A 26,905-nucleotide genomic window follows, 5' to 3' on the forward strand; every position below is an offset into this window, starting at 1 on the left:
CTGATGGCTAGTGATGATGAACATTTTTTCATGTGTCTGATAGCCATTTGTATGTCTTCGTTGGAGAAGTGTCTGTTCATGTCTTCTGCCCATTTTTTGACATGATTATCTGTTTTGTGTGTGTTGAGTTTGGAAGTTCTTTATAGATCCTAGATATCAACCTTTTGTCTGTACTGTCATTTGCAAATATCTTCTCCCATTCCGTGGGTTGCCTCTTTGTTTTCTTGACTGTTTCCTTTGCTTTGCAGAAGCTTTTCATCTTGGTGACATCCCAAAAGTTCATTTTCGGTTTTGTTTCCTTTGCCTTAGGGGACATATCTTGAAAGAAGCTGCTGTGGCTGATATCGAAGAGGTTACTGCCTACGTTCTCCTCTAGGATTCTGATGGATTCCTGTCTCACGTTGAGGTCTTTTATCCACTTCGAGTTTATCTTTGTGTATGGTGTAAGAGAATGGTCGAGTTTCATTCTTCTGGATATAGCTGTCCAGTTTTCCCAGCACCATTTATTGAAGAGACTTTTTTCCACTGGAAATTTTTTCCTGCTTTGTGGAAGGTTATTTGACCATAGACTTTAGGGTCCATATCTGGGCTCTCTACTCTGTTCCACTGGTCAAATGTGTCTGTTTTTATGCCAGTACCATGCTGTCTTGGTGATCACAGCTTTGTAGTAAAACTTAAAATCAGGTAACGTGATGCCGCCAGTTCTATTTTTGTTTTTCAACATTTCCTTAGCAATTCGGTGTCTCTTCTGATTCCATACAAATTTTAGGATTACTTTTTCCAGTTCTTTGAAAAATACCGGTCCCTTTTTCCACATCTTTGCCAACACCTGTTTCTTCTCACCTTGTTCATTTAAGTCATTCTAATTGGTGTGAGGTGGTATTTCATCATCTTTGAAGGCTTTTCCATTTTTTCTCATTTTCAATTTTTTCATAAGTGTTCCTTTTTTCATTTAAAAAAATTATTTTTGGGGGGCACCTGAGTGGCTCAGTTGGTTAAGTGTCTGCCTTTGACTCAGGTCATGATCTCAGACTTCTGGGATTAAGTTCCACATTGGGCTCTTTGCTCAGTGTAGAGCCTGCTTTTCCCACTCCCCTCCACTTGTGCTCTCTGTCTCTAACTCAAATAAGTAAAATGTATATTTAAAAGTAAGTAAATAAAAAATAAAATTAAAATGTCATTTATTCAACAGAGAGAGAGAGAGAGAGCACAGAAGCAGGGGGACAAGGAGAGGGAGAAGCAGGCTCCCTGATGAGCAGAGAACCTGATGTTGGACTTGATTCCAGGACCCTGAGATCATGACCTGAGCTGATGGCAAATGCTTAACCAACTGAGCCACCCAAGCATCCATAAGTTTTCTATAGTTTTCAGAGTACAGATCTTTTAATTCTTTGGTTTGGTGTATTTCTACTTATCATATATCTTTTGGTGCCACTGTAAATTAAACTGATTCCTTGAATTCTCATTCTGCTGCTTCATTATTGGTACATGGAAATGAAGCAGACTGCTGTACATTGAATTTTGTATCCTATGACTTTACTGAATTTGTGTGTAAGTCTTAAGAATTCTTTTGGTGGAGTCTTTTGGGTTTTCTATATATAGTATCATGTCATCTACAAAAGGTGACAGTTTGATTTCTTCCTTGCTCATTGGTGCATTTAGTTCTGTGTGTTTTCTGACTGCTTTGCCTAGGTCTTGCAGTATTATGTTAAATAGAAGTGGTGAGAGTGGACATCTCTGTCTTATTCTGACCATGGAGGAAGTGTGATCAGTTTTTAACATTGAGGTTTATATTAAGTGTGCGTTTTTTGTATATGTCCTTTATTATGATGAGACATGTTCCCTGTATTCCTACTTTGCTAAAGTTTTTTTTTTTAATCATGAATAGATGTTGTACTTTGTGAAATGCTCTTTCTGCATCTATTTAGAAGATCATGTGTTGCTTATACTTTCTTTTATTAATCTGGTGTATCATATTGTTTGATTAGTGAATAGTGAAGCAAACTTGCTATCCAGGAATAAATCCAGTTGATTAAGGTGAATGATTTTTTAAAATCTATTTTTGAATTGGTGGATTTATGCATCTTAGTTCATCAGAGATATTGGACTGTGGTTCTTTTTGTGGTGTTTTTATTTGGTTTTTGTGTCAGATTAATGCTGGCTGTATAGAATGAATTTGGAAGTTTTCCTTATATTCAATTTTTTTAATAGTTTGAGAAGAATATGTATTAACATCCCTTTAAATATTTGGTAGAATTTATCTCTGAAGCCACCTGAGTTTTGATAACTTTGTTGGGAGACTTTAGATTACTGATTCAGTTTCTTTTCTGGTTATTGGTCTGTTCAAGTTTTCTGTTTCTTCCTGTTTCATTTTTGGTAGTTTATATGTTTCTAGGAATTTATCCATTTTTCCAGATTGTACAATTTGTTGCCATGAAGTTTTTCATAATATTCTCCTACACTTGTTTGTATTTCTGTGATGTCAGATGTTATTTTATCTCTCTCATTTGTGATTTTATTCATTTGGGTATATTTTCTTTTTGATAAGTCTGAGTAGGTTTTTATCAATTTTATTAAGTTTTCAAAGAACCAGCTCCTGGTTTCATTGATCTTTTCTACTTTTTAAAATTCATTATTTTATTTTATTTTATATGTTTATATATTCATATTTATTTTTTAGTTTCCATATTATTTAATTCTATTCTCAGCTTTATTTCCCTTCTGCTGGCTTCATTTCTTATTTGGTTTCTAGCTCCTGTAGGTGTAAAAATAGGTTGTTTATTTGAGATTTTTCTTGCTTTTTGAGGTAGGCCTGTATTATTATGTTCATACCACCAAGACCTCTTTTTCTACATCCCAAAGTTTTTCTAAAATTGTATATTCAATTTCATTTGTATCAATTTTTAAAAAATTTTTTTCTTTGATTTCCTGGTAGACCCATTAATTGTTTTGTAACATGTTATTTAACTTCCTTATGTTCTTTCTTTCTTTTTTTGGGGGGGTGGACAACTTCAAGTTTCATAGCATTATGGTCAGAAAATATGCATGGTAGGATTTCAATCCTTTTGTCTTGTTGAGGTCCAGTTTGTGACTTATTATGTGATCGATTCTGAAGAATGTCCCATGTGCACTTGAAAACAAAGTGTATTCTCTTGTTTTAGGATGAAATGCTCTGAATATATCTGTTAAGTCCATCTGGTCCAATCTTCCATTCAAACTCACAGTTTCCTTGTTGATTTTCTGTTTACATGATCTGTCCATTGATTTAAGTGGACTGTTTATGTCTCCCGACATTATTGTATAATTATCAATGGTTTTCCATATGTTTGTTATTAATCATTTTATATATCTGGGTGCTTCCATGTTGGAGGCATCAATGTTTACAATGTTAGATATTCTTATTGAATTTTCCTTTTATTATGATACAGTGCCTTCCTTCAAGTCTTGTTTCAGTTTTGGTTTAAATAGAGTATGTCCAAGGGCAAGATGATGTAGAAGTGAGGGACTCCATTTCAACTGGTCCCCTGAATTTAGCTAAATATCTACCAAGCCACTCTGAACATCTGGATCTCTACAGCATCAGATTATCATCAGTTGAGAGGTACAGAGGACTGAGTTGTGTTTGCCTGGACAGATAAACAAAAAGGGAGGGAGCCCCCAGAAGCTAGCCACTGGAAAGTAATACCATGGTGAAATAGCTGTGATGGGGACCAGAAATAGCATGGGGAGCAGTGAAAATCCAGATGGGAAGGACCCAATAACAACACTCAAACAGAATCCAGGGTATTCAGGGGCAACTCTCAGGACCCAGGTGGCCGCAGGCACAGACCTGAGCCTGGGGACCACAGCAGCCAGCCACAGCTGTTGTTACCATCCAAACCCATGCCCAAGAGGACCTGGTGTGGACCTGGGCCCGTGGACCCAGGCCCATGGACCCAGGGGTCAGTCACTGCTGTTGTGGGCACCTGCACACATTCAGACCAGGAATCACTCATAGTTTTGGAGGCACAGTGGGGCAGAGGAAAGCAAGGGATTGGTTCTACTGCTGAGAGGATCACTGGGGGTGTACACCACTTCTGGGAGACTGCAGTTTGCAACAGTGTTCACAGCAGGGGAGACTGTGTACTCTGGAGGATTCAGAGAGGAGCAGACTATGGCTTTTTTCCTTTGAGAGATAGGTCTGGTTGCAGACATGTTCCTTTGCCCTTGCCCTCCAAAAAGGCATGAAAAGCCACTAGAGAACAAAAGCTGCAAGAGAATGAAAGCCCAAAAAACTGGTTTCCATGGAGTTCAGCTACTTGATAGGAGGGCAACTCTAACCCCAAGCAGGGTTGCCTGAAAAACAAGTTGGCAGGCCCCTCCCCCAGAAGACAAGCTGGAAGAACAAGAGGATGACAACTTGAGAGTCTCCATAAAACTATGAACTCCTAAATCAGGGAAAAATTGTATATTAACCCCCTGGGGTTGCCTTACAGTTTGTGTATTTCTTAGATACAATTTTTTTAAATAAAATTCTTTTTCATGTTTCTTCTGTTTTTTTTTTCTTTTTACCTACTTATCATTTCAACTTGACGTTTAATAAAACATATTGCATATAACTTTTTAACTTGACCTTTTTCAAAATTATAATTTTTTCTGTTTTAATTTCCCTGTAACTTTGGGAAGTAGTGTTCTTTAGCAAAGAGAAAAAAGACACCTCCAGACTGCAAGTGAGGGGATGGATAACCATTTTGCATGCCAACAGACTCAAAAGAAAGCTATGGTACCAGTTCTTATATAAGACAAACTAAAATTTAAACCAAAGAATGTATTAACAGGTTCAGATGAACACTATTTTATTCTTAAAGGTCCCATCCAACGTGAAAATTTGACAATTGTAAATATTTTGCTCCCGGCATGGGAGCAGCCAACTATATAAACCAAATGTTAACCAAAATAAAGAATCATATCCACAGTAATACACCAATAGTAGAAGACTTTAACACTTCACTCTTAGCACTGGACAGATCAGAAGATCAACAAAGAAATAAGAGCCTTGAACAACACATTGGACCAGTTGGACTTTATACATATATACAGAACATTCCACCTTAAAAAAAAGAATACTCATTCTCCATGAAGGGAACTTTCTCCAAAACATACCAATACTGGGTCACAAGTCAGGTCTCAATTGATACCAAAAGATTGAGATTATTCCCTGCATGGTATCAGACCACAATTCCTTGAAAGTGGTACTCTACCATAAGAAAAAAAATTGGAAGGAATTCAAATACTTGGAAGTTAAAGAACCTCCAGCCAAAGATTGTTTGAATCAACTAGGAAATTAAAGAAGAACATAATCAATTCATTGAAACCAATAAGAATGGAAACACATAATTCCAAAACCTATGGGATACAGCAAAGTGGGTCCAAAAGGGGGAAATACATAGCCATCCAAGCCTCTCTCAAAAAATTAGAAAAATTCCAAATGTACAAGCTAATCCTACACCTGAAGGAGCTGGAGAAAGAACAGCAAACAAAACGTATATCAAGCATACGAAAAGAATTAATAAAGATTAGAGCAGAGATGAATGAAATAGGAACCAGAAAAACATTAGGACAGATCAACGAATCTAAAAGGTGGTTCTTTGAAAGAATTAGTAAGATCGATAAACCACTGGTCAGACTTATCTAAAAGAAAAGAGAAAAGACCTAAATTAATAAAATCATGAATGAAAGGGGAGAAATCATGACTAACACCAAGGATATAGAACAATTAATAGAAATTATTACCAGAAAATATACACCAACAAATTAAACAATGTGGAAAAAATGGATGCCTTCCTGGAAACTACAAACTACCTCTGAAACAGGAAGAAATAGACAATCTGAACAGACCCATAACCAACAAGGAAATTGAAGCAGTAATCAAAAACCTCCCCAAAAGCAAAACTATAGGACCATTGCTTCTCAGGGGAATCTACAAAGCATTTAAAGAAAAATATCCAATGGAAGAAAAGACAGTCTCTACAACAAATGATGCTCAGAAAATTGGACAACTATATACAGAAGAATGAAACTAGACCATTCTCTTATACCATACACAAAGATAAACTCAAAATGGATGAAAGACCTCAAAGTGTGACAGGAATCCATCAAAATCCTAGAGAAGAACATAGGCAGTAACTTATTTGACATCTGCCACAACTTCTTTCAAGACATGTCTCTAAAAGAAAAAGAGAGGAAAGTGAAAATGAACTTTTGGGACTTCATCAAGACAAAAATCTTCTGCACAGAAAAGGCAACAGTCAACAAAATAAAGAAGCAACCCATGGAATGGGAGAAGATATTCACAAATGACACTACAGACAAAGGGCTAATATCCAATAGCTATAAAGAACTGCTCAAACTCAGCACCTAAAAAACAAATAATCCAGTCAAAAAAATGGGCAAAACACATTAACACTTTTTCAAAAAAGACATATGGAAAATGTTCATCCTCATTAGGCATCAGGGAAATTCGAATCAAAATCATATTGAGATACCACCTTACATCACTTAGAATGACAAAAATTAACAAGGCAAGAAACAACAAATGTTGAAGAGGCTGTGGAGAAAGGGGATCCGTCTTACACTGTTGGTGGGAAATTCAAGTTGGTGCAGCCACTTTGGAAAACAGTGTGGAGGTTCCTCAAAAAGCTAAGAATAGAGCTACCTTATGACCCAGCATTTTCACTACTGTATTTACCCCCAAAGATACAGATGTAGTGAAAAGAAGGAGGGCTACATGTACCCCAGTGCCAAACTGTGGAAAGAGCTGAGATACCCTTCAACAGATGCATGGATAAAGAAGATGTGGTCCATATATACAATGGAATATCACTGAGGCATCAGAAAGGATGAATATCCAGGTATTGTATCAACATCGAAGGGATTGGAAGAGCTTATGCTAAGTGAAATAGGTCAAGCGGAGAACAGCAGTTTTACAGTTTCACTTGTTTGTGGAACAAAAGGAGTAGAATGGAGAACATTAGAAGAAGGAAATGAAAACTGAAGGGGATGGGGAATTGGAGGGAGAGAAAAACCATGAGAGGTATGGACTCTGAAAAAGAAACTGAGGGCTTTGGCGGGGGGTGGGCAATGGGTTAGCCCAGTGATGGGTATTAAGGTGGGCATGTATTGCATGGAGTGCTAAGTGTTATTTGCAAACAGTGAATTATGGAACACTGCATCAAAAAATAATGATGTACTGTATGGTATTTAACATAACATAAAAAGAAAAACAAAGTGTCTTATATAGGAAGATATTGTAGAATCATTTTTTTCCCCATTCCAACTATCTTTGCCACTTGATTGGGAAGTATAATCCACTTATATTAAAAGTATTTATAGATAGAGGACTCACCTTTGCCATTTTGTTATTTTTTTCTCTATGTCTTCTATCTTTGTCTTTCATTCCATTACTTCCTTTATTTGTGTTTTATTAGCTTTTTATTTTGACATAATTTGATCCTTTTGCATATATACATATGCACATATATGTACATAAATGTACATATGTTATATGTATATATGTACATGCATGTGCATATTATACATATATATGCTTTATGCTTCATTTATTTATTACTTAGATATGTATATATACATGCATATATATGTTATATGTATATATGTACATATGTATACTATATATGTATATAGATGCTTTAAAATTTTTATTTATTTGCTTACTTATTTAGTAAGTTTTGCTAGGTTCAGTTTAGCCAGCATATAGTAAGTACATCATAAATTTTATTGTAGTGTTCATTGATTCAACAGGTGCATATAACGCCAGTGCTCATCCCAGCATGTGTCCTCCTTAATGCCCATCACCCAGTTAACCAATCCCCCCATACCCCTCTCTTCTGTAACCCTCAGTTTGTTTCTTGGCATCCTGAGTTTCTCGTGGTTTGTCTCCCTCTCTGATTTGTTCTCATTCAATTTCTCTCCCTTCCCCTGTGAACTATTCAGTATGTTCTCCATTGGAGTGCATATTATAACAGTCTTTCTCTGATTGGCTTATTTCACTGAGCATAATCCCTCCAGTTTCATTCTTGTCGATGCAAATCATTAGTATTCATCCTTTCTGATGGCTGAGTAATATTCCATTGTATATATGAACCACATCTTCTTTATCCATTCATCTCTTGTAAGGCATCTCTCTTTCTTCCAAAGTATATTTATTGTGGGCATTGCTTCAAGGACATTGGGGCGCATGTGCCCCTTCTTTTTATTAGATCTTTATCTTTGCTGTAAGCTTTATGGTTACCAGAGATATTATAAAACAACCTTCTATTTAAAAAAAATAGAACAATATTATATTTTTTGAACAATAGTATATTTTTAATTAAGCCCAACTTAACTTCACTTGCAAACAAACCTCTACTACTTTATAGTTCGATCCTCCTAAACTTATATTGTTATTATTAATTACATTAGCATAAATTTATACTTATTTTTATACATTTGTCTTTTAAATATTTTAGATGATAAAAATTTAATATATAAACCCAAATTACAAATTACTGGATTTTTTCCGCCTTTACCAGAGATCTTTTCATCTTTACATGGCCATGAGAATCTAGAATCCTTTTTATATTTTTAAAGATTTTATTTATTTATTTGACAGAGAGAGAGATCACAAGTAGGCAGAGAGGTAGGCAGAGAGACAGGGGGAAGCAGGCTCCCTGTCAAGCAGAGAGCCCGATGTGGGGCTTGATCCCAGGTCCCTGAGATTATGGCCCCAGCCAAAGGCAGAGGCTTAACCCACTGAGCCACCCAGGTGCCCCTAGAATCCTTTGATTTCAATCCAATGGATTACTTTTAGAATTTCTTTTTCTTATTGTTTTTTTTTTAATTTTTATTAACATATAATGTATTATTCGCTTCAGGGGTACAGGTCTGTGAATCATCAGTCTTACACAATTCAAAGCATTCACCATAACACATATACACCCCAATGTCCATAATCCAGGCACCTTATCCCTTCCCCCCACCCCCCGGCAACCCTCAGTTTGCTTTGTGAGATTAAGAGTCTCTTATGGTTTGTCTCTCTCCCTGGTCCCATTTTGTTTCATTTTTCCCACACTACCCCTCCCACAACCCCCCACCCTGCCTCTGAAATTCCTTTCAGAGAGATCATATGATAATTGCCTTTCTCTGATTGACTTACTTCACTCAGCATAATTCCCTCTGGTTCCACCCACATCATTGCAAATGTCAAGATTTTGTTTATTTTGATGACTGCACAGTATTCCCCTGTGTGTGTGTGTGTGTGTGTGTGTGTGTGTGTGTCACATCTACTTTATCAATTATTCTGTTAATAGACATCTAGTTTCTTTCTACAGTTTGTCTATTGTGGATATTAGTGCTATAAACATCTGGGTGCACGTGCCCCTTAGGATCACTACATTTGTATCTTTAGGGTAAATACTCAGTAGCGTGATTGCTGGGTCATAGGGTAGCTCTATTTTCAACTCCATACTGTTTTCCAGAGTGGCTACATCAGCTTGCATTCCCACCAAGAGTGTAGGAGGGTTCCCCTTTCTCCACATCCTTGACAACATCTGTCATTTCCTGACTGGTTAATTTTAGCAATTCTGCCTGGTGGGAGGTTGTATCTCACTGCGGTTTTGATTTGCATTTCCCTGAAACCGAGTGATGATGAGCACGTTTTCATGTGTTCATTGGACATTTGGAAGTCTTCTTAGCAGAAATGCCTGTTCATGTCTTCTGCCCATTTCCTGATGGGATTATTTGTTCTTTGGGTGTTGAGTTTGGTAAGTTCTTTATAGATTTTAATACTAGCCCTTTATCTCATATGTCATTTCCATTCTGTCAGTTGTCTTTTGGTATCGTTGACTGTTTCCATTGCTGTGCCAAAGATTTTGATCTTGATGAAGTCCCAATAGTTCATTTTTCTTCTTGCTGCTTCCCTTGCCTTTGTTACTGTTTCTAGGAAGAAGTGGCTGCAGCTGAGGTCTAAGAGGTTACTATCTGTGTCCTTCTCAAGGATTTTGATGGATTCCTATAACACATTGAGGTCTTTCTCCATTTTGAGTCTAGTCTTGTGTGTAGTATAAGGAAATGGTCCAGTTTTATTCTTCTGCATGAGGCTGTCCAATTTCCCAACACCATTTGTTGAAGAGACTGTCTTTTGTCCATGGGATATTCTTTCGTGCTTTGTCGAAGATTAGTTGGCCATAGAGTTGAGGGACCATTTCTGGGCTTTCTATTCTCTTCGAATGATCTATGTGTTTGTTTTTGTGCCAGTACCGTATTATCTTGATGATTACAGCTTTGTAATAGAACTAGAAGTCTGGAATTGTGATGCTGCCAACTTTCATTTTCTTTTTCAACATTCCTCTGGCTATTGGGGGTCTTGTCTATTTCCATACACATTTGAGGATTATTCACTACATTTCTTTGAAAAGAGTTGATAGTATTTTGATAGGGATTGAATTAAATGTGCAGTTTGCTTTAGGTAGTATAGAAATTTTCAGAATATATGTTCTTCTAACCCATTTCTTTGTGTCTTCCTCAATTGCTTTCATGAGTACTTTATAGTTTTCTTTCCCTCTTTAGTTAGGTTTATTATTAGGTATCTTATTGTTTTGGGTGCAACTGTAAATGGGATAGACTCTTTAATTTCTCTTTCTTCTGTCCTATTGTGTATAAAAATCCAAATGGTATCTGTGCATTGATTTTATATCCTGATACTTGTTGAACCTGTCACATTGTCTCCCTCCAACCTCCAATCTTCCAATTGTCAGATGGATTTCCTGAGTGTTCCAAGTGATCTGACATCAATACAGCTGTGCTGAAGGACAAGGAAAGCCCTAGTTCCCCTTAATTCTCTACCATCTTAACTTCACCATCAAAGCAATCATAAAACATTTCCAAGATCTATAAAGAACTTCTCAAACTCAACACCTAAAAAAAACAATAAACCAGTCAATAAATGGGCAGAAGACATGAACAGACACTTATCCAAAGAAGACATAAAAATTTCCAACAGACACATGAAAAAATGCTCCATGCCACTTGGCATAAAAAAATACAAATAAAAAATATAGTGATTACTTGTAATAAACCCCAACTGTTGCATGCAAGTGTTGAATTGCTACACTGTATACTTGAAACTACTATTATACTGTACATTAACAAAGTGGAATTAAAATAAAATCTTAAAAAATATTAAAAAATATAGTGAGATATCACCTTACACCAGTTAGAATGATGGAAATTTACAAGACAGGGAATAGCAAATGTTGGCGAGGATGTGGAAAAAGGGGAACCCTTTTACACAGTTGGTGGGGATGTAAGCTGATATAGTCAGTCTGGAAAACATTATGAAGGTTTCTCAAGAAGTTAAAAATAGAGTGATCCTATGACCCAGTAATTTCACTATGGGGTATTTACCACCAAGATACAGAAGAAGTGAAAAGAAGGGTCACCTGTGCCCAAATGTTCATAGCAGCAATGTCCACAATAGCAAACTTTGGAAGGAACCAAGATGTCCTTCAGTGGATGAATGGATAAAGAAGATATGGTTCATATACACAATGGACTATTACTCAGTTATCTGAAAGGATGAATACCTGCCATTTACAACAACATGGAGAGTATTATGTTAAGTGAAATAAGTCAATCAGAGGAAGACAATTATCAAATGGTTTCACTCATATGTGGAATGTAATAAATAGTGCAGAGGATCATAGTAGAATGGAGGGAAAAGTGAATGGAAAGAAATCAGAAAGGGAGACAAACCATAAGAAACTCTTGATTTTGGGAAACAAACTGACAGTTGTGGAAAGTGAGGTAGGTGGAGGAATGTGGTCTGGGTGATGGTCATTAAGGAAGACACGTGAAGTGATGAGCACTGGGTGTTATATGCAACTAATGAGTTATTGAACACGACATCAAAAACGAATGATATACTTATGTTTGCTAATTTATTTTAATAAAAATAAATACATTTGCCTTCTATATAGAAAAAAAATAAAGAAAATAAAAAAAATTTTAGTGGTGCCTGGGTGGCTCCATTGGATAAACGTCTGGGTCTTTATTTTGGATCAAATCATAGCCTCAGGGTTGTGGAAACAAAACCCACGTTGGACTCCATGATAGACATGAAGCCTGCTTGATATTCCCTCTCTCTTCTCCCACTGCACCTTTCTTGCTCTCTCTCCCTCTCCCTCTATTATAAATAAATAAATAAATAAATAAATAAATAAATAAATAAGAGGGAGGAGAGGCAAGATGACGGAGGAGTAAGAGACTATTTCAACTGGTCCCTGAATTGAGCTAGATACCTACCAGCACACTCTGAACACACATGAAATCAGAAAGAGATGTAAGATTACACACTTCTGGATATCTATTAAGGCAGAGGAAGACAGATGAATTGAGAGTGTGTGGACAGATATCAGACAGTATATAGAAGGAGGGAGCCACCAGAAGTAAATCATTAGAAAGTAATACCCCAATGTGAAAGTGCCCTGTACTTAGGGACCAGGAATAGCTTAAAGAGTGGTGGCTACAAGATGGGAGGAGATTGATAACAGCACTCAAACAGAACAAAGGGACAATTGGTGGGACTGGGAAGCTGCAGCCATGGACCAAAGCCCACAGTCCCAGGATGGCCACAGCTGACATGTGCCCACAGCCAGTGTCCACCTACATCTGAGCAGGCACAGTGCAGGCTCCAGTTGGTGGCCCCCGGGGATGACAGCTTTTGCAGCCACCACAGTCACCTTTGCTGCCTCCACTGCTGCTGGCACTGAAAGTGGCTGGTATGGACTTGAGTCAGTTGTCCCGGGAATGACAGCAGCTGGAACAAGGCTCTCTTGGACCAGAATTGCTCATGGTTTTGGTGGAAGAGGGGTACAGAGACAAACAGGGGTCTTGGGTAACAACTGAGACCATGGATGGGGGTGTGCACCACCTGTAGGAGGCTGCAGTGCTCCACAGAGATAGTAGAGAAGGGCAGTCTGTGTATTCTGGACTATTCAGAGGGGAGCAGACTGTGAATTCTCTCTGAGCAGGGGTCTGGGTGCAGACAGTTTACTTTGCTCTGACCCTCTGAAAAGGTGCAAAAAGTCACCAGAGGACAAACACCTCCAGAGAACAAAAGCCTCAAAACCCGGTTTCCATTGAGCCCAGCCCCTTGATAGTGGGCAGAGCAACTCCACCCAAACAGTACTGACTGAAAAACCATGCAGGAGGGCCCTCCCCCAGAAAATAAGTCAGAAAAAAACAAGAGGATGACAATGACAGGGTCCCCATAGAACTGGAAAACACCAATACCAGGGGGAAAACATATACTGAGCTCCAGTATTGCCTCACAGTCTGTATATTTCTTAGAAGCAATGTGTTTCTCTTTTTTAAATTCATTTTCATAATTCTTGTTCTTTTATTTTTTCCGTATTTACTATTTCAACTAGATGCATAATACAATATATTCCAGAGTAAATTTTTTAACTTGAACGTTTTTCATACATATACTTATTTTCCTTCTTTTAAATATATAGATATAAGATTCAATGTGGTCCTTTTTTTACTATTCAATACTATATCTCCATATATCCTTGTTCTAATTTCCCTGTATTGCTGGAAAGTTGAGTCCTTTAACAAAGATAATAAGACACACCCAGGAAGCAATGAAATACCCTTCCTCACCCAAATTGAGGGATTATAGAACTTCCTCTTACCCCCTCCTGTGCATTAGTTTTCCTTTTCTTTTGTCAATCCTTCTCTCTCTCTCTCTCTCTCTGTTGTTGGTACTGTATAAATCTTATTCTTGGGGTTCATTTTAGATAGGTTTTTCTCTTTTATTTTTTCTTTTCTTTGTTGGGTTTTTTGTTGTTCACTCTTGTTTTTATACTTTATAAATCTTACACTTAGGGCTCATTTTGGCCGTTTCTTTTTTCTTTCATTTGAGGGTGCCTTCTGATTGCTCCAAAACTTGCCAGGGTATAAATTGTCTGGATCGTGGTTATATATTCAGCTATATATCCACACAACTACCTCTTGCCAGAATGACTAGGAGGAGGAACCCCCCAAGAAAGGAAAAATTCAGAGACTGTGTCCTCTGCCACAGAACTAATGGATGTGGACATAACCATGATGTCAGAAATAGAATTCAGGGTAACTATTGTGCAGAAAATAGCTAGGTTGGGGAAAACCATTAGTGACAACATAGATTCTCTAAGGGCAGAAGTGAGAGATGATCTGGCAGAACTTAAAAAAGCTATCAATGAAATTAAAGATAATCTCATATAAATACTCTAACAGCTAGGGTTAATGAGGCAGAAGATCGAATTAATGATCTATAAGACAAAATGATATAAAAGAAGGATCAGAAGGAGGCATGAAACAAACAGCTTAGAAGCCATGAAAACAAGAGTTAGAGAAAAAAATGGTGCCATAAAACATTCCAATGTCAGAATTACTGGGAACACTGACAGGGTGAAGAGAAAGAGGACTAGAAGATATAGTTGAGTAAATCCTAGATGAGAATTTCCCTAATCTAGGGAATAAAACAAGTACTCATATCCTACAGCAGAGAGGACACCTCCCATCCCAAGATCAACAAGGGAAGAAAGACCATCAAACATGTGACTGTGAAATTCAGGAATAATAAATTGAGAGAAATTGTCTTAAGGGAAGTTGGGGTAAGTGATTCCTTATGTACAGAGGGAGGAATATCAGAATAATGTCATGGCTGGAAAGTCCTACCAGAAAAATGGCAAGCCAGAAAGGGCTGACAAGACATATACAGGGCACAAAATTAGAAGATCATGCAGGAATAATACTTTATTCAGCAAGGCTGACATTCAGAATGGATGGAGAGATAAAAAGCCTCCAAGAATGGCAAAGATTAAAAGAATATGTGACCTTATGTTTCTTGGTGCTATAGTAAATGAAATTAATTCTCTAATTTCCCTTTCTGTATTTTCATTGTTAGTGTATAAGAAAGCGACTGATTTCTGTACATTAACTTTGTATCCTGCCACGTTGCTGAATTGTTGTATGAGTTCTAGTAGTTTGGGGGTGGAGTCTTTTGGGTTTTCCATATAAAGAATCATGTCATCTGCAAAGAGAGAGAGTTTGACTTCTTCATTGCCAATTTGGATACCTTTTATTTCTCTTTGTTGTCTGGTTGCTCTTGCTAGGACTTCTAATACTATGTTGAACAAGAGTGGTGAGAGTGGGCATCCTTGTCGTGTTCCTGATCTCAACGGGAAGGCTGCAAGCTTTTGCCCATTGAGCATGATAGTTGCTGTGGATCTTTCATAGATAGATTTCATGAAGTTCAGGAATGTTCCCTCTATCCCTATACTTTGAAGCATTTTAATCAGGAACGGATGCTGGATTTTGTCAAACGCTTTTGCTGCATCAATTGAGAGGACCATGTGGTTCTTCTCTCTTCTCTTATTAATTTGTTCTATCACATTGATTGATTTGCGAATGTTGAACCATCCTTGTAGCCCAGGGATGAATCCTACCTGGTCATGGTGGATAATCTTTTTAATGGATCCTGTTTGCTAGGATCTTGTTGAGAATCTTAGCATCCATATTCATCAGGGATATAGGTCTGAAATTCTCCTCTTTGGTAGGGTATTTGCCTGGTTTGGAGATCAGGGTAATGCTGGCTTCATAGAAAGAGTCAGGAAGTTTTCCTTTGCTTCAATGTTTTTGAAACAACTTCAGGAGAATAGGTGTTATTTCTTCTTTGAAAGTTTGGTAGAATTCCACAGGGAATCTATCAGGTCCTGGGCTCTTGTTTTCTGGGAGGTTGTTGATCACTGCTTCAATCTCGTTACTAGATTTTGGTCTATTCAGGTTGTCACTTTCCTCCTGGTTCAATTTTGGGAGTTTATAGTTTTCCAGGAATGCATCCATTTCATCTAGGTTGCTTAGCTTACTAACCAAAAGAGGTAAAGGATCTGTACTCGAGGAACTACAGAACACTCATGAAAGAAATTGAAGAAGACACAAAAAAGATGGAAGACCATTCCATGATCTTGGATCAGAAGAATAAATATTGCTAAAATGTCTATACTGCCTAGAGCAATCTATACTTTTAATGCTATTCCGATCAAAATTCCATCAGTATTCTTCAAAGAGCTAGAGCAAATAGTCCTAAAATTTGTATGGAATCAGAAGAAACCCCGAATCACTAAGGAAATGTTGAAAAACAAAAATAAAATGGGGTCATCACGTTACCTGATTTCAAGCTTTACTACAAAGCTGTGATCACCAAGACAGCATGGTTCTGGCATAAAAACAGACACATAGACCAGTGGAACAGAGTATAGAGCTCAGATATAGACCCTCAACTCTATAGTCAAATAATCTACCACAAAACAGGAAAAAATATCCAGTGGAAAAAAGACAGCCTCTTCAATAAATGGTGCTGGGAAAACTGGGCAGCTATATGTAGAAGAATGAAACTCAACCATTCTCTTACACTGTACACAAAGATAAACTCAAAATGGATAAACGACCTCAATGTGAGACAGGAATCCATCAGAATCCTGGAGGAGAACATAGGCAGTAATCTCTTCGATATCAGCCACAGCAACTTCTTTCAAGATATGTCTCCAAAGGCAAAGGAAACAAAAGCGAGGATGAACTTTTGGGACTTCATCAAAATCAAAAGCTTCTGCACAGCAAAGGAAACAGTCAAGAAAACAAAGAGGCAACCCACAGAATGGGAGAAGATATTTGCAAATGACAGTACAGACAAAAGGTTGATATCCAGGATCTATAAAGAACTCCTCAAACTCAACATACACAAAACAGATAATCATGTCAAAAAATGGGCAGAAGATATGAACAGACACTTCTCCAATGAAGACATACAAATGACTATCAGACACATGAAAAAATATTCATCATCACTAGCCATCAAGGAGATTTGAATTAAAACCATATTGATATATCACCTTACACCAGTTAGAATGGCCAAAATTAGCAAGTCAGGAAACAACATGTGTTGGAGGGGATGTGGAGAAAAGGGAACCCTCTTTCACTGTTGGTGGGAATGCAAGTTGGTGCAGCCACTTTGGAGAACAGTGTGGAGATTCCTCAAGAAATTAAAAATTGAACTTCCATTTGACCCTGCCATTGCACTCCTGGGTATTTACCCCAAAGATACAGATGTCGTGAAAAGAAGAGTCATCTGCACCCCAATGTTTATAGCAGCAATGGCCAAGGTGGTCAAACTGTGGAAAGAACCAAGATGCCCTTCAACAGAAGAATGGATAAGGAAGATGTGGTCCATATACACTATGGGGTATTATGCCTCCATCAGAAAGGATGAATACCCAGCTTTTGTAGCAAGATGGACGGGACTGGAAAAGATTATGCTGAGTGAAATCAGTCAAGCAGAGAGAGTCAATTACCATATGGTTTCACTTATTTGTGGAGCATAACAAATAGCATGGAGGACAGGGGGAGATATAGAGGATAAGGGAGTTGGGGGAAATTGGAAGGGGAGGTGATCCATGAGAGACTATGGACTCTGAAAAACAATCTGAGGGTTTTGAAGGGGCGGGAGGTGGGAGGTCGGGGTACAGATGGTGGGTATTAGAGAGGGCACAGATTGCATGGAGCATTGGGTGTCATGCAAAAATAATGATACTGTTATGCTTAAAATAAAAATAAATTTAAAAAAATATGTGACCACCAATCTGGTACTACAAGAAAAATTAAGGAGGGGGAGTTCCTATAAAAGAAGAAAGTTCCAAAGATTGATATGCATCAGAAATTTATAGAGATAAACTATAGAATCAAGGTCCTCACGGGCAACATGATGACAATAAACATATATCTTTCAGTAATCACTCTCAGAATGAATAGTCTAAATGGTCCCATAAAATGGCACAGAGTAGCAGATTGGATAAAAAGACAGGACCCATTTTTATGCTGTCTACAAGAGAATCATTTTGAACCCAAGGAAACATCCAGATCGAAAGTGAAGGGAATGGAGAACCATCTTTCATGCCAATGGACTGCAAAAGTAAGCTGGGTAGTGATTCTCATATTAGACAAATTACATTTTAAATCAAAGACTGTAGTCAGACATACAGAAGGACACTACAGCATTCTTAAAGGGTCTATCCAACAAGAATATCTAGAAATTGTAAATATCTCTGTCCCCAGTATGGGCACAGCCAACCACACAAGCCAACTGTTAATCAAAATAAAGAGTCATTGATATGAATACATTAACTGTAGGGGATATTAATATGCCACTTTCATTTATAGGCAGATCATCCAAGCAGAAAATCAATAAAGAAACAAGAACTTTGAATTACCCTTTGGACCAGATGGACCTCATAGATATAATCTGAACATTCCACACTAAAACAACAGAATACTCATTCTCCTCAAGCACATATGGAATCTTCTCCAGAATAGACCACATACTGGGACACAAATCAGGGCACAACCTATATGGAAAGACTGAGATTTTTGCCTGCATATTCTCAGACTACAATGCTTTGAACCTGGAACTCAACCACAGAAAAAGTTTGGAAGGAATTCAAACATCTGGAAGCTAAAGACCGCCCTGCTTAAGAATGTCTGGATTAAGCAGGAAATCAAAGAAGAGCTTAAACAATTTATGGAAACTAGTGAGAATGAAGACACATCCATCCAAAATCTATGGGATATGGCAAAGGTGGTCCTAACGGATATGGCAAAGGTGGTCCTAAGGAGGAAATACATAGCTATCCAAGCCTCACTCAAAAAAAAAAAAAAAAAATTGAAAAATCCCAAATATGCTAGTTCTCTTTACACCAAAAAGAACTGGAAAATCAATAACATGATAAGCCAACCCCATGCACAAGAAGCGAAATAATCAAGTTTAGAGCAGAGATCAACGAGTTATAAACTAGAGATATAGTAGAACGTGTCAACGTAATGAGAAGCTCATTTTTGAAAGGATCAATAAGATTTAAAAAAAGCAAAAAACAACAACAACAACAACAACAAAAAAAAAACACTGGCCAAACTAATCCAATAGAAAAGAGAGAGGACCCAAATTATTAAAAGTATGAAATAGAAAGGAGAGCTTATGACTAAGACTACGAAAATAAGAACAATTATCAGAAATTATTATAGACTCTAAAAAACAATCTGAGGGTTTTGAAGGGGCGGGGGGTGGGAGGTCTGGGTACCAGGTGGTGGGTATTATAGAGGGCACGGATTGCATGGAACACTGGGTGTGGTGAAAAAATAATGAATACTGTTTTTCTGAAAATAAATAGATTAATTTAAAAAAAGAAATTATTATCAACAGTTACATGCCAATAAGTTAAAATGCCTAGGGAAAAAAACAAAAAAGAAAAAGATGCATTCCTGGAAACCTGTGAACTTCTAAGACTGAAACAGGAAGAAATTGACAACCTGAATAGATCAGTATCTGTAACAAGATTGAAGCAGTGATCAAAAACTTCCCAAGAAACAAGAGTCCAGGACCTGACAGATTCCCTGAGGAATTCAATCATGCACTCAAACAAGAGATAATACCTATTCTTCTTAAGCTGTTTTTAAAACTAGAAACATAAGGGAAACTTCCAGACGTTTTCTATGAAACCAGCATTATGTTGATCCCCCAAGCAGGCTACGACCCCATCAAAAAGGAGAATTTCAGACCAATACTCCTGATGGATATGGATGCCAATATTCTCAACAAGATCCTAGCTAGTAGCATCCAACAGTACATTAAAAAGATTATCCACCATGACCAGGTAGGATTTATCCCTGGGATGCAAGTCTGATTTAACACTCACAAGTCAATCAGTGTGATAGAATGAATCAATAAGTGAAGAGATAAGAACCCCATGGTCCTCTCAATTGATGCAGAAAAGGCATTTGACAAAATACAACATCCTTTCCTGATTAAAATGCTTCAAAGTATAAGGATAGAGGGAAGATTGCTCAACTTCATAAAATCTATCTATGAAAAACCCACAGTAATATCATTGTCAATGGGGGAAAGCTGACAGTCTTCCCTTTGAGATCACAAATCTACACTTTCAACATCATTCCAATCAAAATACCCCTGGTATTTTTTAAAGTGCCAGTATAAACAATCCTACAATTTGTATGAAACCAGGAAAAAAACCCAAATTGCCAAGGAAATGCTGAAAAAGAAAAACAAAGCTAAAGGCATCATGTTGCATGATTTCCAGCTTTAGTACAATGCTGTGATCACCATGACAGTGTGGTACTGGCACAGAAACAGACACATAGACCAATGGAACAGAGCAGAGAGCCCAGACATGGACCCTCAACTCTATGGTCAAATAATCTTGGACAAAGCAGGAAAAAATATCCAGTGGAAAAGATAATCTCTTCAATAAACGATGCTGGGAAAATTGAACAGCTACATACAGAAGAAGGAAACTTGACCAGTCTCTTACACCATAAACAAAGATAAACACAATGTGGACGAAAGACCTCAATGTGAGATAGGAATCCATCAAAATCCTAGAAGAGGACATAAGCAATAACCTCTTTGACACTGGGCACAGCAACTTATTTCAAGACACATCTCCAAAGGCAAGGGAAACGAAAGCAAAAATGAACTTCTGGGACTTTGTCAAGATAAATAGCTTCTACACAACAAAGGAAACCATCAACAAAACAAAGAGACAACCCACGGAATGGGAGAAGATACTCAGAAATGACACTACAGACAAAGGGCTGATATCCAAGATTTGTAAAGAACTTCTCAAACTCAACACCCCAAAAAACTGATAAGTCAAAAAATGGGCGGAAGACATGAACAGGCACTTCTCCAGTGAAGACATACAAATGGCTAGCAGACACATGAAAAAATGTTCATTCTCATTAGCCATCAGGGGGAAACTCAAATCAAAACCACATTGATAATTATCATATGGTTTCACTTATTTGTGGAGCATAACAAATAGTATTGAGGACAAGGGGAGATGGAAAGGTGAAGGGAGTTGAGGGAAATTGGAAGGGGAGGTGAACCATGAGAGACTATGGACTCTGAAAAACAATCTGAGGGTTTGAAGGGTTGGGGTGTGGGAGGCTGGGGGAACCAGGTGGTGGGTATTAGAGAGGGCATGTATTGCATGGAGCACTGTGTATGGTGAAAAACAATGAATACTGTTATGCTGAAAAGAAATAAAAAAACACATTGAGATGCCACCTTACACGAGTTATAATGGTAAAGATTAATAAGGCAGGAAATAACAAATGTTGGAGAGGATGTGGAGCTAGGGGAACCCTCTTACACTTTTGGTGCTAATGGAAGCTGGTGCAACCACTTTGGAAAACAATGTGGAGATTCCTCAAAAAATTAAAAATAGAGCTACACTACAAACTGGCAATTGCACTACCACTATTTACCCCGCTGATACAAATGTAGTGAAAAGAAGGGCCATATGTACCCTAATGTTCATAGTAGCAATGTCTACAATAGACAAAGTTTGGTAAGAGCCAAGATGCCCTTCAACAGATGAATGGATAAAGATGTGGTGTGTATATACAATGGAATATTAGTCAGCCATGAGAAAGGATGAAGTTGGGTAACTTTTGCATCAACATAGATGGGACTGGGGAAGATTGTGCTGAGTGAACTGTGTCAAGCAGAGAAAGTCCTTTATCATTCAGTTTCACTTACTTTTGGCACATAAGGAAGAACATGGAGGACATTAGGAGAATGAAGGGAGAAATTGAAGGAGTTGGAAATCAGAGTTGGAGATGAACTATGCGAGGCTGTGAACTCCAAGATACAAACTGAATGTTTTAGAGGGGATGGAGGTTGGGATATGGGTGACCTTGGTGTTGGGACATTAAGGAGGACATTCACTGAATGAAGAACTAGGTATTATACATAAACAATGAATCTTGGAACACTACATGAAAAACTAATAGTGTATTTTATGGTGACTTACATAACACAATAAAAAACTAAACAAAGACTATAGCAAATACATACATACATACATACATACATACATATATACATTCATAAATACTATAGAAATGTCCAAAGAGAGCATTACATAATGATAACAGGATCAATTATAAAAGAAGTTATGACAATTGTAAATATCTATGAACCTAACATAGAAACACATACATACAGAAAGCAAATATTTATTGACATAAAAGCAGAAATTGACAGTAATATAATAATAGTGGAGAACTTTAACACTAAACTTACATCAATGGATAGATCATACAGACAGAAAATAAAGAAACCATGCCTTAAAGGATCTAAGAACATTCAACCCCAAAATAGAACAGACATTATTTTCAAGTACATATGGAAAACTGCCCATGATAGGTCACATGTTTAGCCATAAAGTAAGCATTAATAAATTTAAGAAGATTGAAGTCATAGCAAACATATTTTCTAACCAAAATGATATGAAACTAGAAGTTAATTGTGAGAAGAAAACTGAAAAAAAAAAAAAGAAAAATGGAAACAAAGCATTCTGCTCCTAAACAACCAATAGGTCAATTTAAAAATGAAGAGAAGATTTTAAAATATATGGAAGCAAAAGGAAATGAAAACATATCAGTTCAAAATATCTGGGACATAGCAAGAAGAGTCAAGGTGGAAAGTTTATAGAAAAACAGAACAATCAAGAAACAAGAAAAATCTCATATAAGCAATTAAATTTTCCTCTGAAGGTAATAGAAAAAGAGGAATAAACACAGCCCAAAGATAGTAGAAAAAAATAATAAATATTAGAGTAAACATAAATGTAATAGACTCCAAAAGGGGGAACTGATGAATGAAATCGACAATTGGTGCTTTGAATAGATTCTGAGTCAGACTCATTAAGAAAAAAGAGAGAGAGAGAGAGAAAGCCCAAATAAATAAAACCAGAGAGGAAATGGGGGAAATAACAAACATGATGGAAATACAAAGGATTATAATACTACATGAAAAACTATATATAAACAAATTACCCAAACTAAAGCAAAACAATAAATTTCCAGAAATATTAAATCTCACAAGATTGAATCAAGAAGAAGTAAAAAAAAAAAAATCAAACAAAAATTTTCTGGTAACAGCACTGTTTCTGTAACTCCCAAGAGCTAAAAGTACAAGACCAAATGGATTTTCAGGTGAATTCTACTGAATATTAAAGCACAAGTTAATACCTATTAGGCAAGCATATCCACTCATCACTTTTTTTGTTGTTTAAAATGGTATTGTAGAAAAATATATATTAATATAAAAGAAAGTAGGAATGAAAGAGTATAGACAAAAAACCATAAAACTCTTAGAAAACAAAGTAGCAAAATGACAGACATGAACTTTACCATATTTGTAATTACATTAATGTAAATGAATGAAATATTCCCCAAGCAAAAGAGAGAGTTTGGTAGAAGAAACATGAAACATAATCTAACTCTACTTTGTTTACAAGAGATACACTTTAGATTAACAAAAGCCTAACATATTGAAAATAAAAAGATGGAAAAAAATGCAAGCAATAATCAAAATAGAACTGGCCAGCATAAGACAATATATACCAGCATAAGACAAAATAGACATTAAAACAAAACCTGTTGCTAAAAAGATATTTTATATGACAAAGTGCAATCTGTCGAGAAGACAACAATATAACTATGTATGCAAATATTGCAAACTGCAATAACAAAACCTGAAAATAGATGAAGCAAAATTTGAAGAATAGAATAAAGAAACAGACAATTCAACAACAGTAGGAGATTTTGTTCAAAGTCTCCATTTTCACTAATGAATAGAATGATGTGGATGGAGCTAGAGTGTATTATCCTAAGAGATATAGGCCAGTCAAAGAAAGACAGATATCACACAATTTCATTTATATATGGAATTTAGGAAACAAAACAAATATACAGGAAGTAAAAACAGAGAGAGGGAAGCCAACCATGAGACTCTTAACAATAGAGAAGAAACTGAGGGTTGTGGAGATAGGTAGGTACAGAATGGGCTAAATGGGTGATTGATATTAAGGAGGCACTTGTTATTGTGATTGTTATATGCAAGTGGTGAATCACTAAATTCTACTCCTGAAACCAATATCACACAAAATGTTAACTAACTAGAATTTAAATAAAAGTTTAAGGGAAAAAGAGCCTGATGCCAATATCATTATTTATTTTTTTTAATTTTTATTTTTTTAAATTTCTTTTCAGTGTTCCAGAATTCATTGTTTATGCACCACACCCAGTGCTCCATGCAACACGTGCCCTCCACGATACCCACCACCAGGCTTATCCAACCTCCTAACCCCCTCCCCTACAAAACCCTCAGTCCCGCAGAGTCCACAGTCTCTCATGGTTCTTCTCCCCCTTCAATTTCTCCAACTCCCTTCTCCTCTCCATCTCCCCATGTCCTCCATGTTATTTCTTATGTCCCACAAATAAGTGAAACCATATGATAATTGACTCTCTCTGCTTGACTTATTTTGTTCTGCATAATCTCTTCCAATTCCGTCCATGTTGATACAAAAGTTGGGTATTCATCCTTTCTGATGGAGGCATAGTACTCCATAGTATATATGGACTACATCTTTATCCACTCATCTGTTGAAGGGCATCTTGGTTCTTTCACATCATTTTTATTCAACATAGCTCTGGAAGTCCTAGCTGCAGGAGTCACACAAGGAGGAGGAAAAAAAAAAAAAGGAAAACCTATTCAAATTGGTCAGAAGAAGAAAAATACTCACTATTTGCACATGATGTAATACCATACACAGAAAACCCATGATGAAGTTCCAAAACTTCATTTTTGCTTTTGTTTTTCTTGCCTTTGGCGATGTGTCGAGCAAAACGTTGTTCTGGCCAAGGTCAAAGATGTTGCTTCCTGTGTTCTCCTCAAGGATTTTGACAGATTCCTGTCTCACAGTTAGTTCTTTCATCCATTTTGAATTTATTTTTGTGTTTGGCATAATAAAGTGGTCCAGCTACATTCTTCTACTTGTGGCTGTCCAGGTTTCCCAACACCACTCATTGAAGTGACTGTCTTCTTTCCACTGGATATTCTTATCTACTTTGTCAGAGATGAGTTGACCATAGGCTTGAGGGTCCGTTTCTATTCCATTGATCTGTACATGTTTTTGTGCAACTACCATACTCTTCTGATGATTACAGATTTCAATACATCTTTAAGTCTGGGATTGTGATGCCTCCAGCTTTGGTTTTCTTTCTCAACATTACTTTGGCTATTGTGGATCTTCTGTAGGTCCATACAAATTTCAGGATTGCTGTTTGTTCTAGCTCTATGAAAAATGCTGGTGTTATTTTTATAGGGATTACACTGAATGTGTAGATTGCCTTGGGTAGCAAAGACAAATTTTTAAAGGTCATTTAAAATTTATTTATCTGTTTGTTTGTTTGTTTATTTATTTATTTATTTATTTGACAAAGAGACCAAGCACAAGTAGAGGGATCAGCAGGCAGAGGGAGAGAGAGAAGAAGGCTCCCCACTGAGTGGGGAGTGCAACGCAGAGCTTGATCCCAGGACTCTGAGATCATGACTTGAGCTGGAGGCAGACGCTTAATGACTGAGCAACTAGGTGCTCCAGCATAGACATTTTAACAATAGTTGTTCTTCCAATCGATGGATATGGAATATTTTATCATTTTTGTATCTTCCTCAATTTCTTTTGTAAGTGGTCTATAGTTCTCAGAGTACAGGCCCCTTTACCTGTTCAGTTAGGTTTTTCCTATGTATCTTATGGTTTTGGGTGTACTTTTAAGTGGAGTAATTTCCTTGGTTTCTCTTTCTTATTACTCATTGTTAGTTTAATGAAATGAAACTGACTTCTTTGCATTCATTTTGTATCCTGTGACTTCCTGTATCAGTTATAGCAATGTTTTGCTGGAGACTTTTGGGTTCTCAACATAGAACATCATGTCAACAACAATGAGTGAATGGCTGCCTTTTCTTTGTGGATTTGGATGCATTCTATTTCTTTTTGTTGTTGGATTCCTGAGGCTAGGACATCAATATCATGTTGAACAACAGTGATGAGAGAGAAAATCCCTGTCATGTTCCAGACCTTAGGGGAAAATCTGTTTTTCTTCATTGAGGATGATATTAACTGTAGGTTTTATGTATATGGCTTTTATGATATTGAGGCATATTCTCTCTATCTCTACAGTGCAGACAGTTTTCATCAAGAAAAGATGCTGTAGGGGTGCCTGGGTGGCTCAGTGGGTTAAGCCACTGTCTTTGGCTCAGGTCATGATCTCAGGGTCCTGGGATCGAGTCTCGCATTGGGATCTCTGCTCAGCAGGGAGCTCACTTCCTCCTCTCTCTCTCTCTGCCTGCCTCTCTGCCTACTTGTGATCTCTCTCTGTCAAATAAATAAAATTAAAAAAAAGAAAAGATGCTGTATTTGTCAAAAGCTTTTTATGCATCCATCAAGAAGATCATATGGTTCCTTTCTTTTCTTTTATTAATTTGGTGTATCACATTGATTGATTTGAGGATGTTGAACAATCCTTGCAGCCCAGGAATAAATCCCACTTGGTTGTGGTGAGTAATCATTTTAATGTACTGCTGGATCCTACTAGCTAGTTTCTTGGTGAAAAGTTTGCATCTATGCTTATCAGGGATATTAGTCTATAATTCTCCTCAGAATGGCTAAAATTAACAACTTAGTAAACAAAAAGATGTAGGCAAAGATGAAGAAAAACGAGAGCATTCTTACACCTTGGTGGGAACGGAAACTGGTTGTATTCACTCTGAAAAATAATATGGAGTTTCCTCAAAGAGTTAAAAATAGAGCTACCCTAAAACCCACAAATGCACTACTAGGAATTTTTTTAAAGATTTTTATTTATTTATTTGACAGAGAGAGAGATCACAAATAGGCAGAGAGAC

The sequence above is a fragment of the Mustela nigripes genome, chromosome X (assembly GCF_022355385.1).
Source record: "Mustela nigripes isolate SB6536 chromosome X, MUSNIG.SB6536, whole genome shotgun sequence".
In the NCBI taxonomy this organism is placed as follows: Eukaryota; Metazoa; Chordata; class Mammalia; order Carnivora; family Mustelidae; genus Mustela; species Mustela nigripes.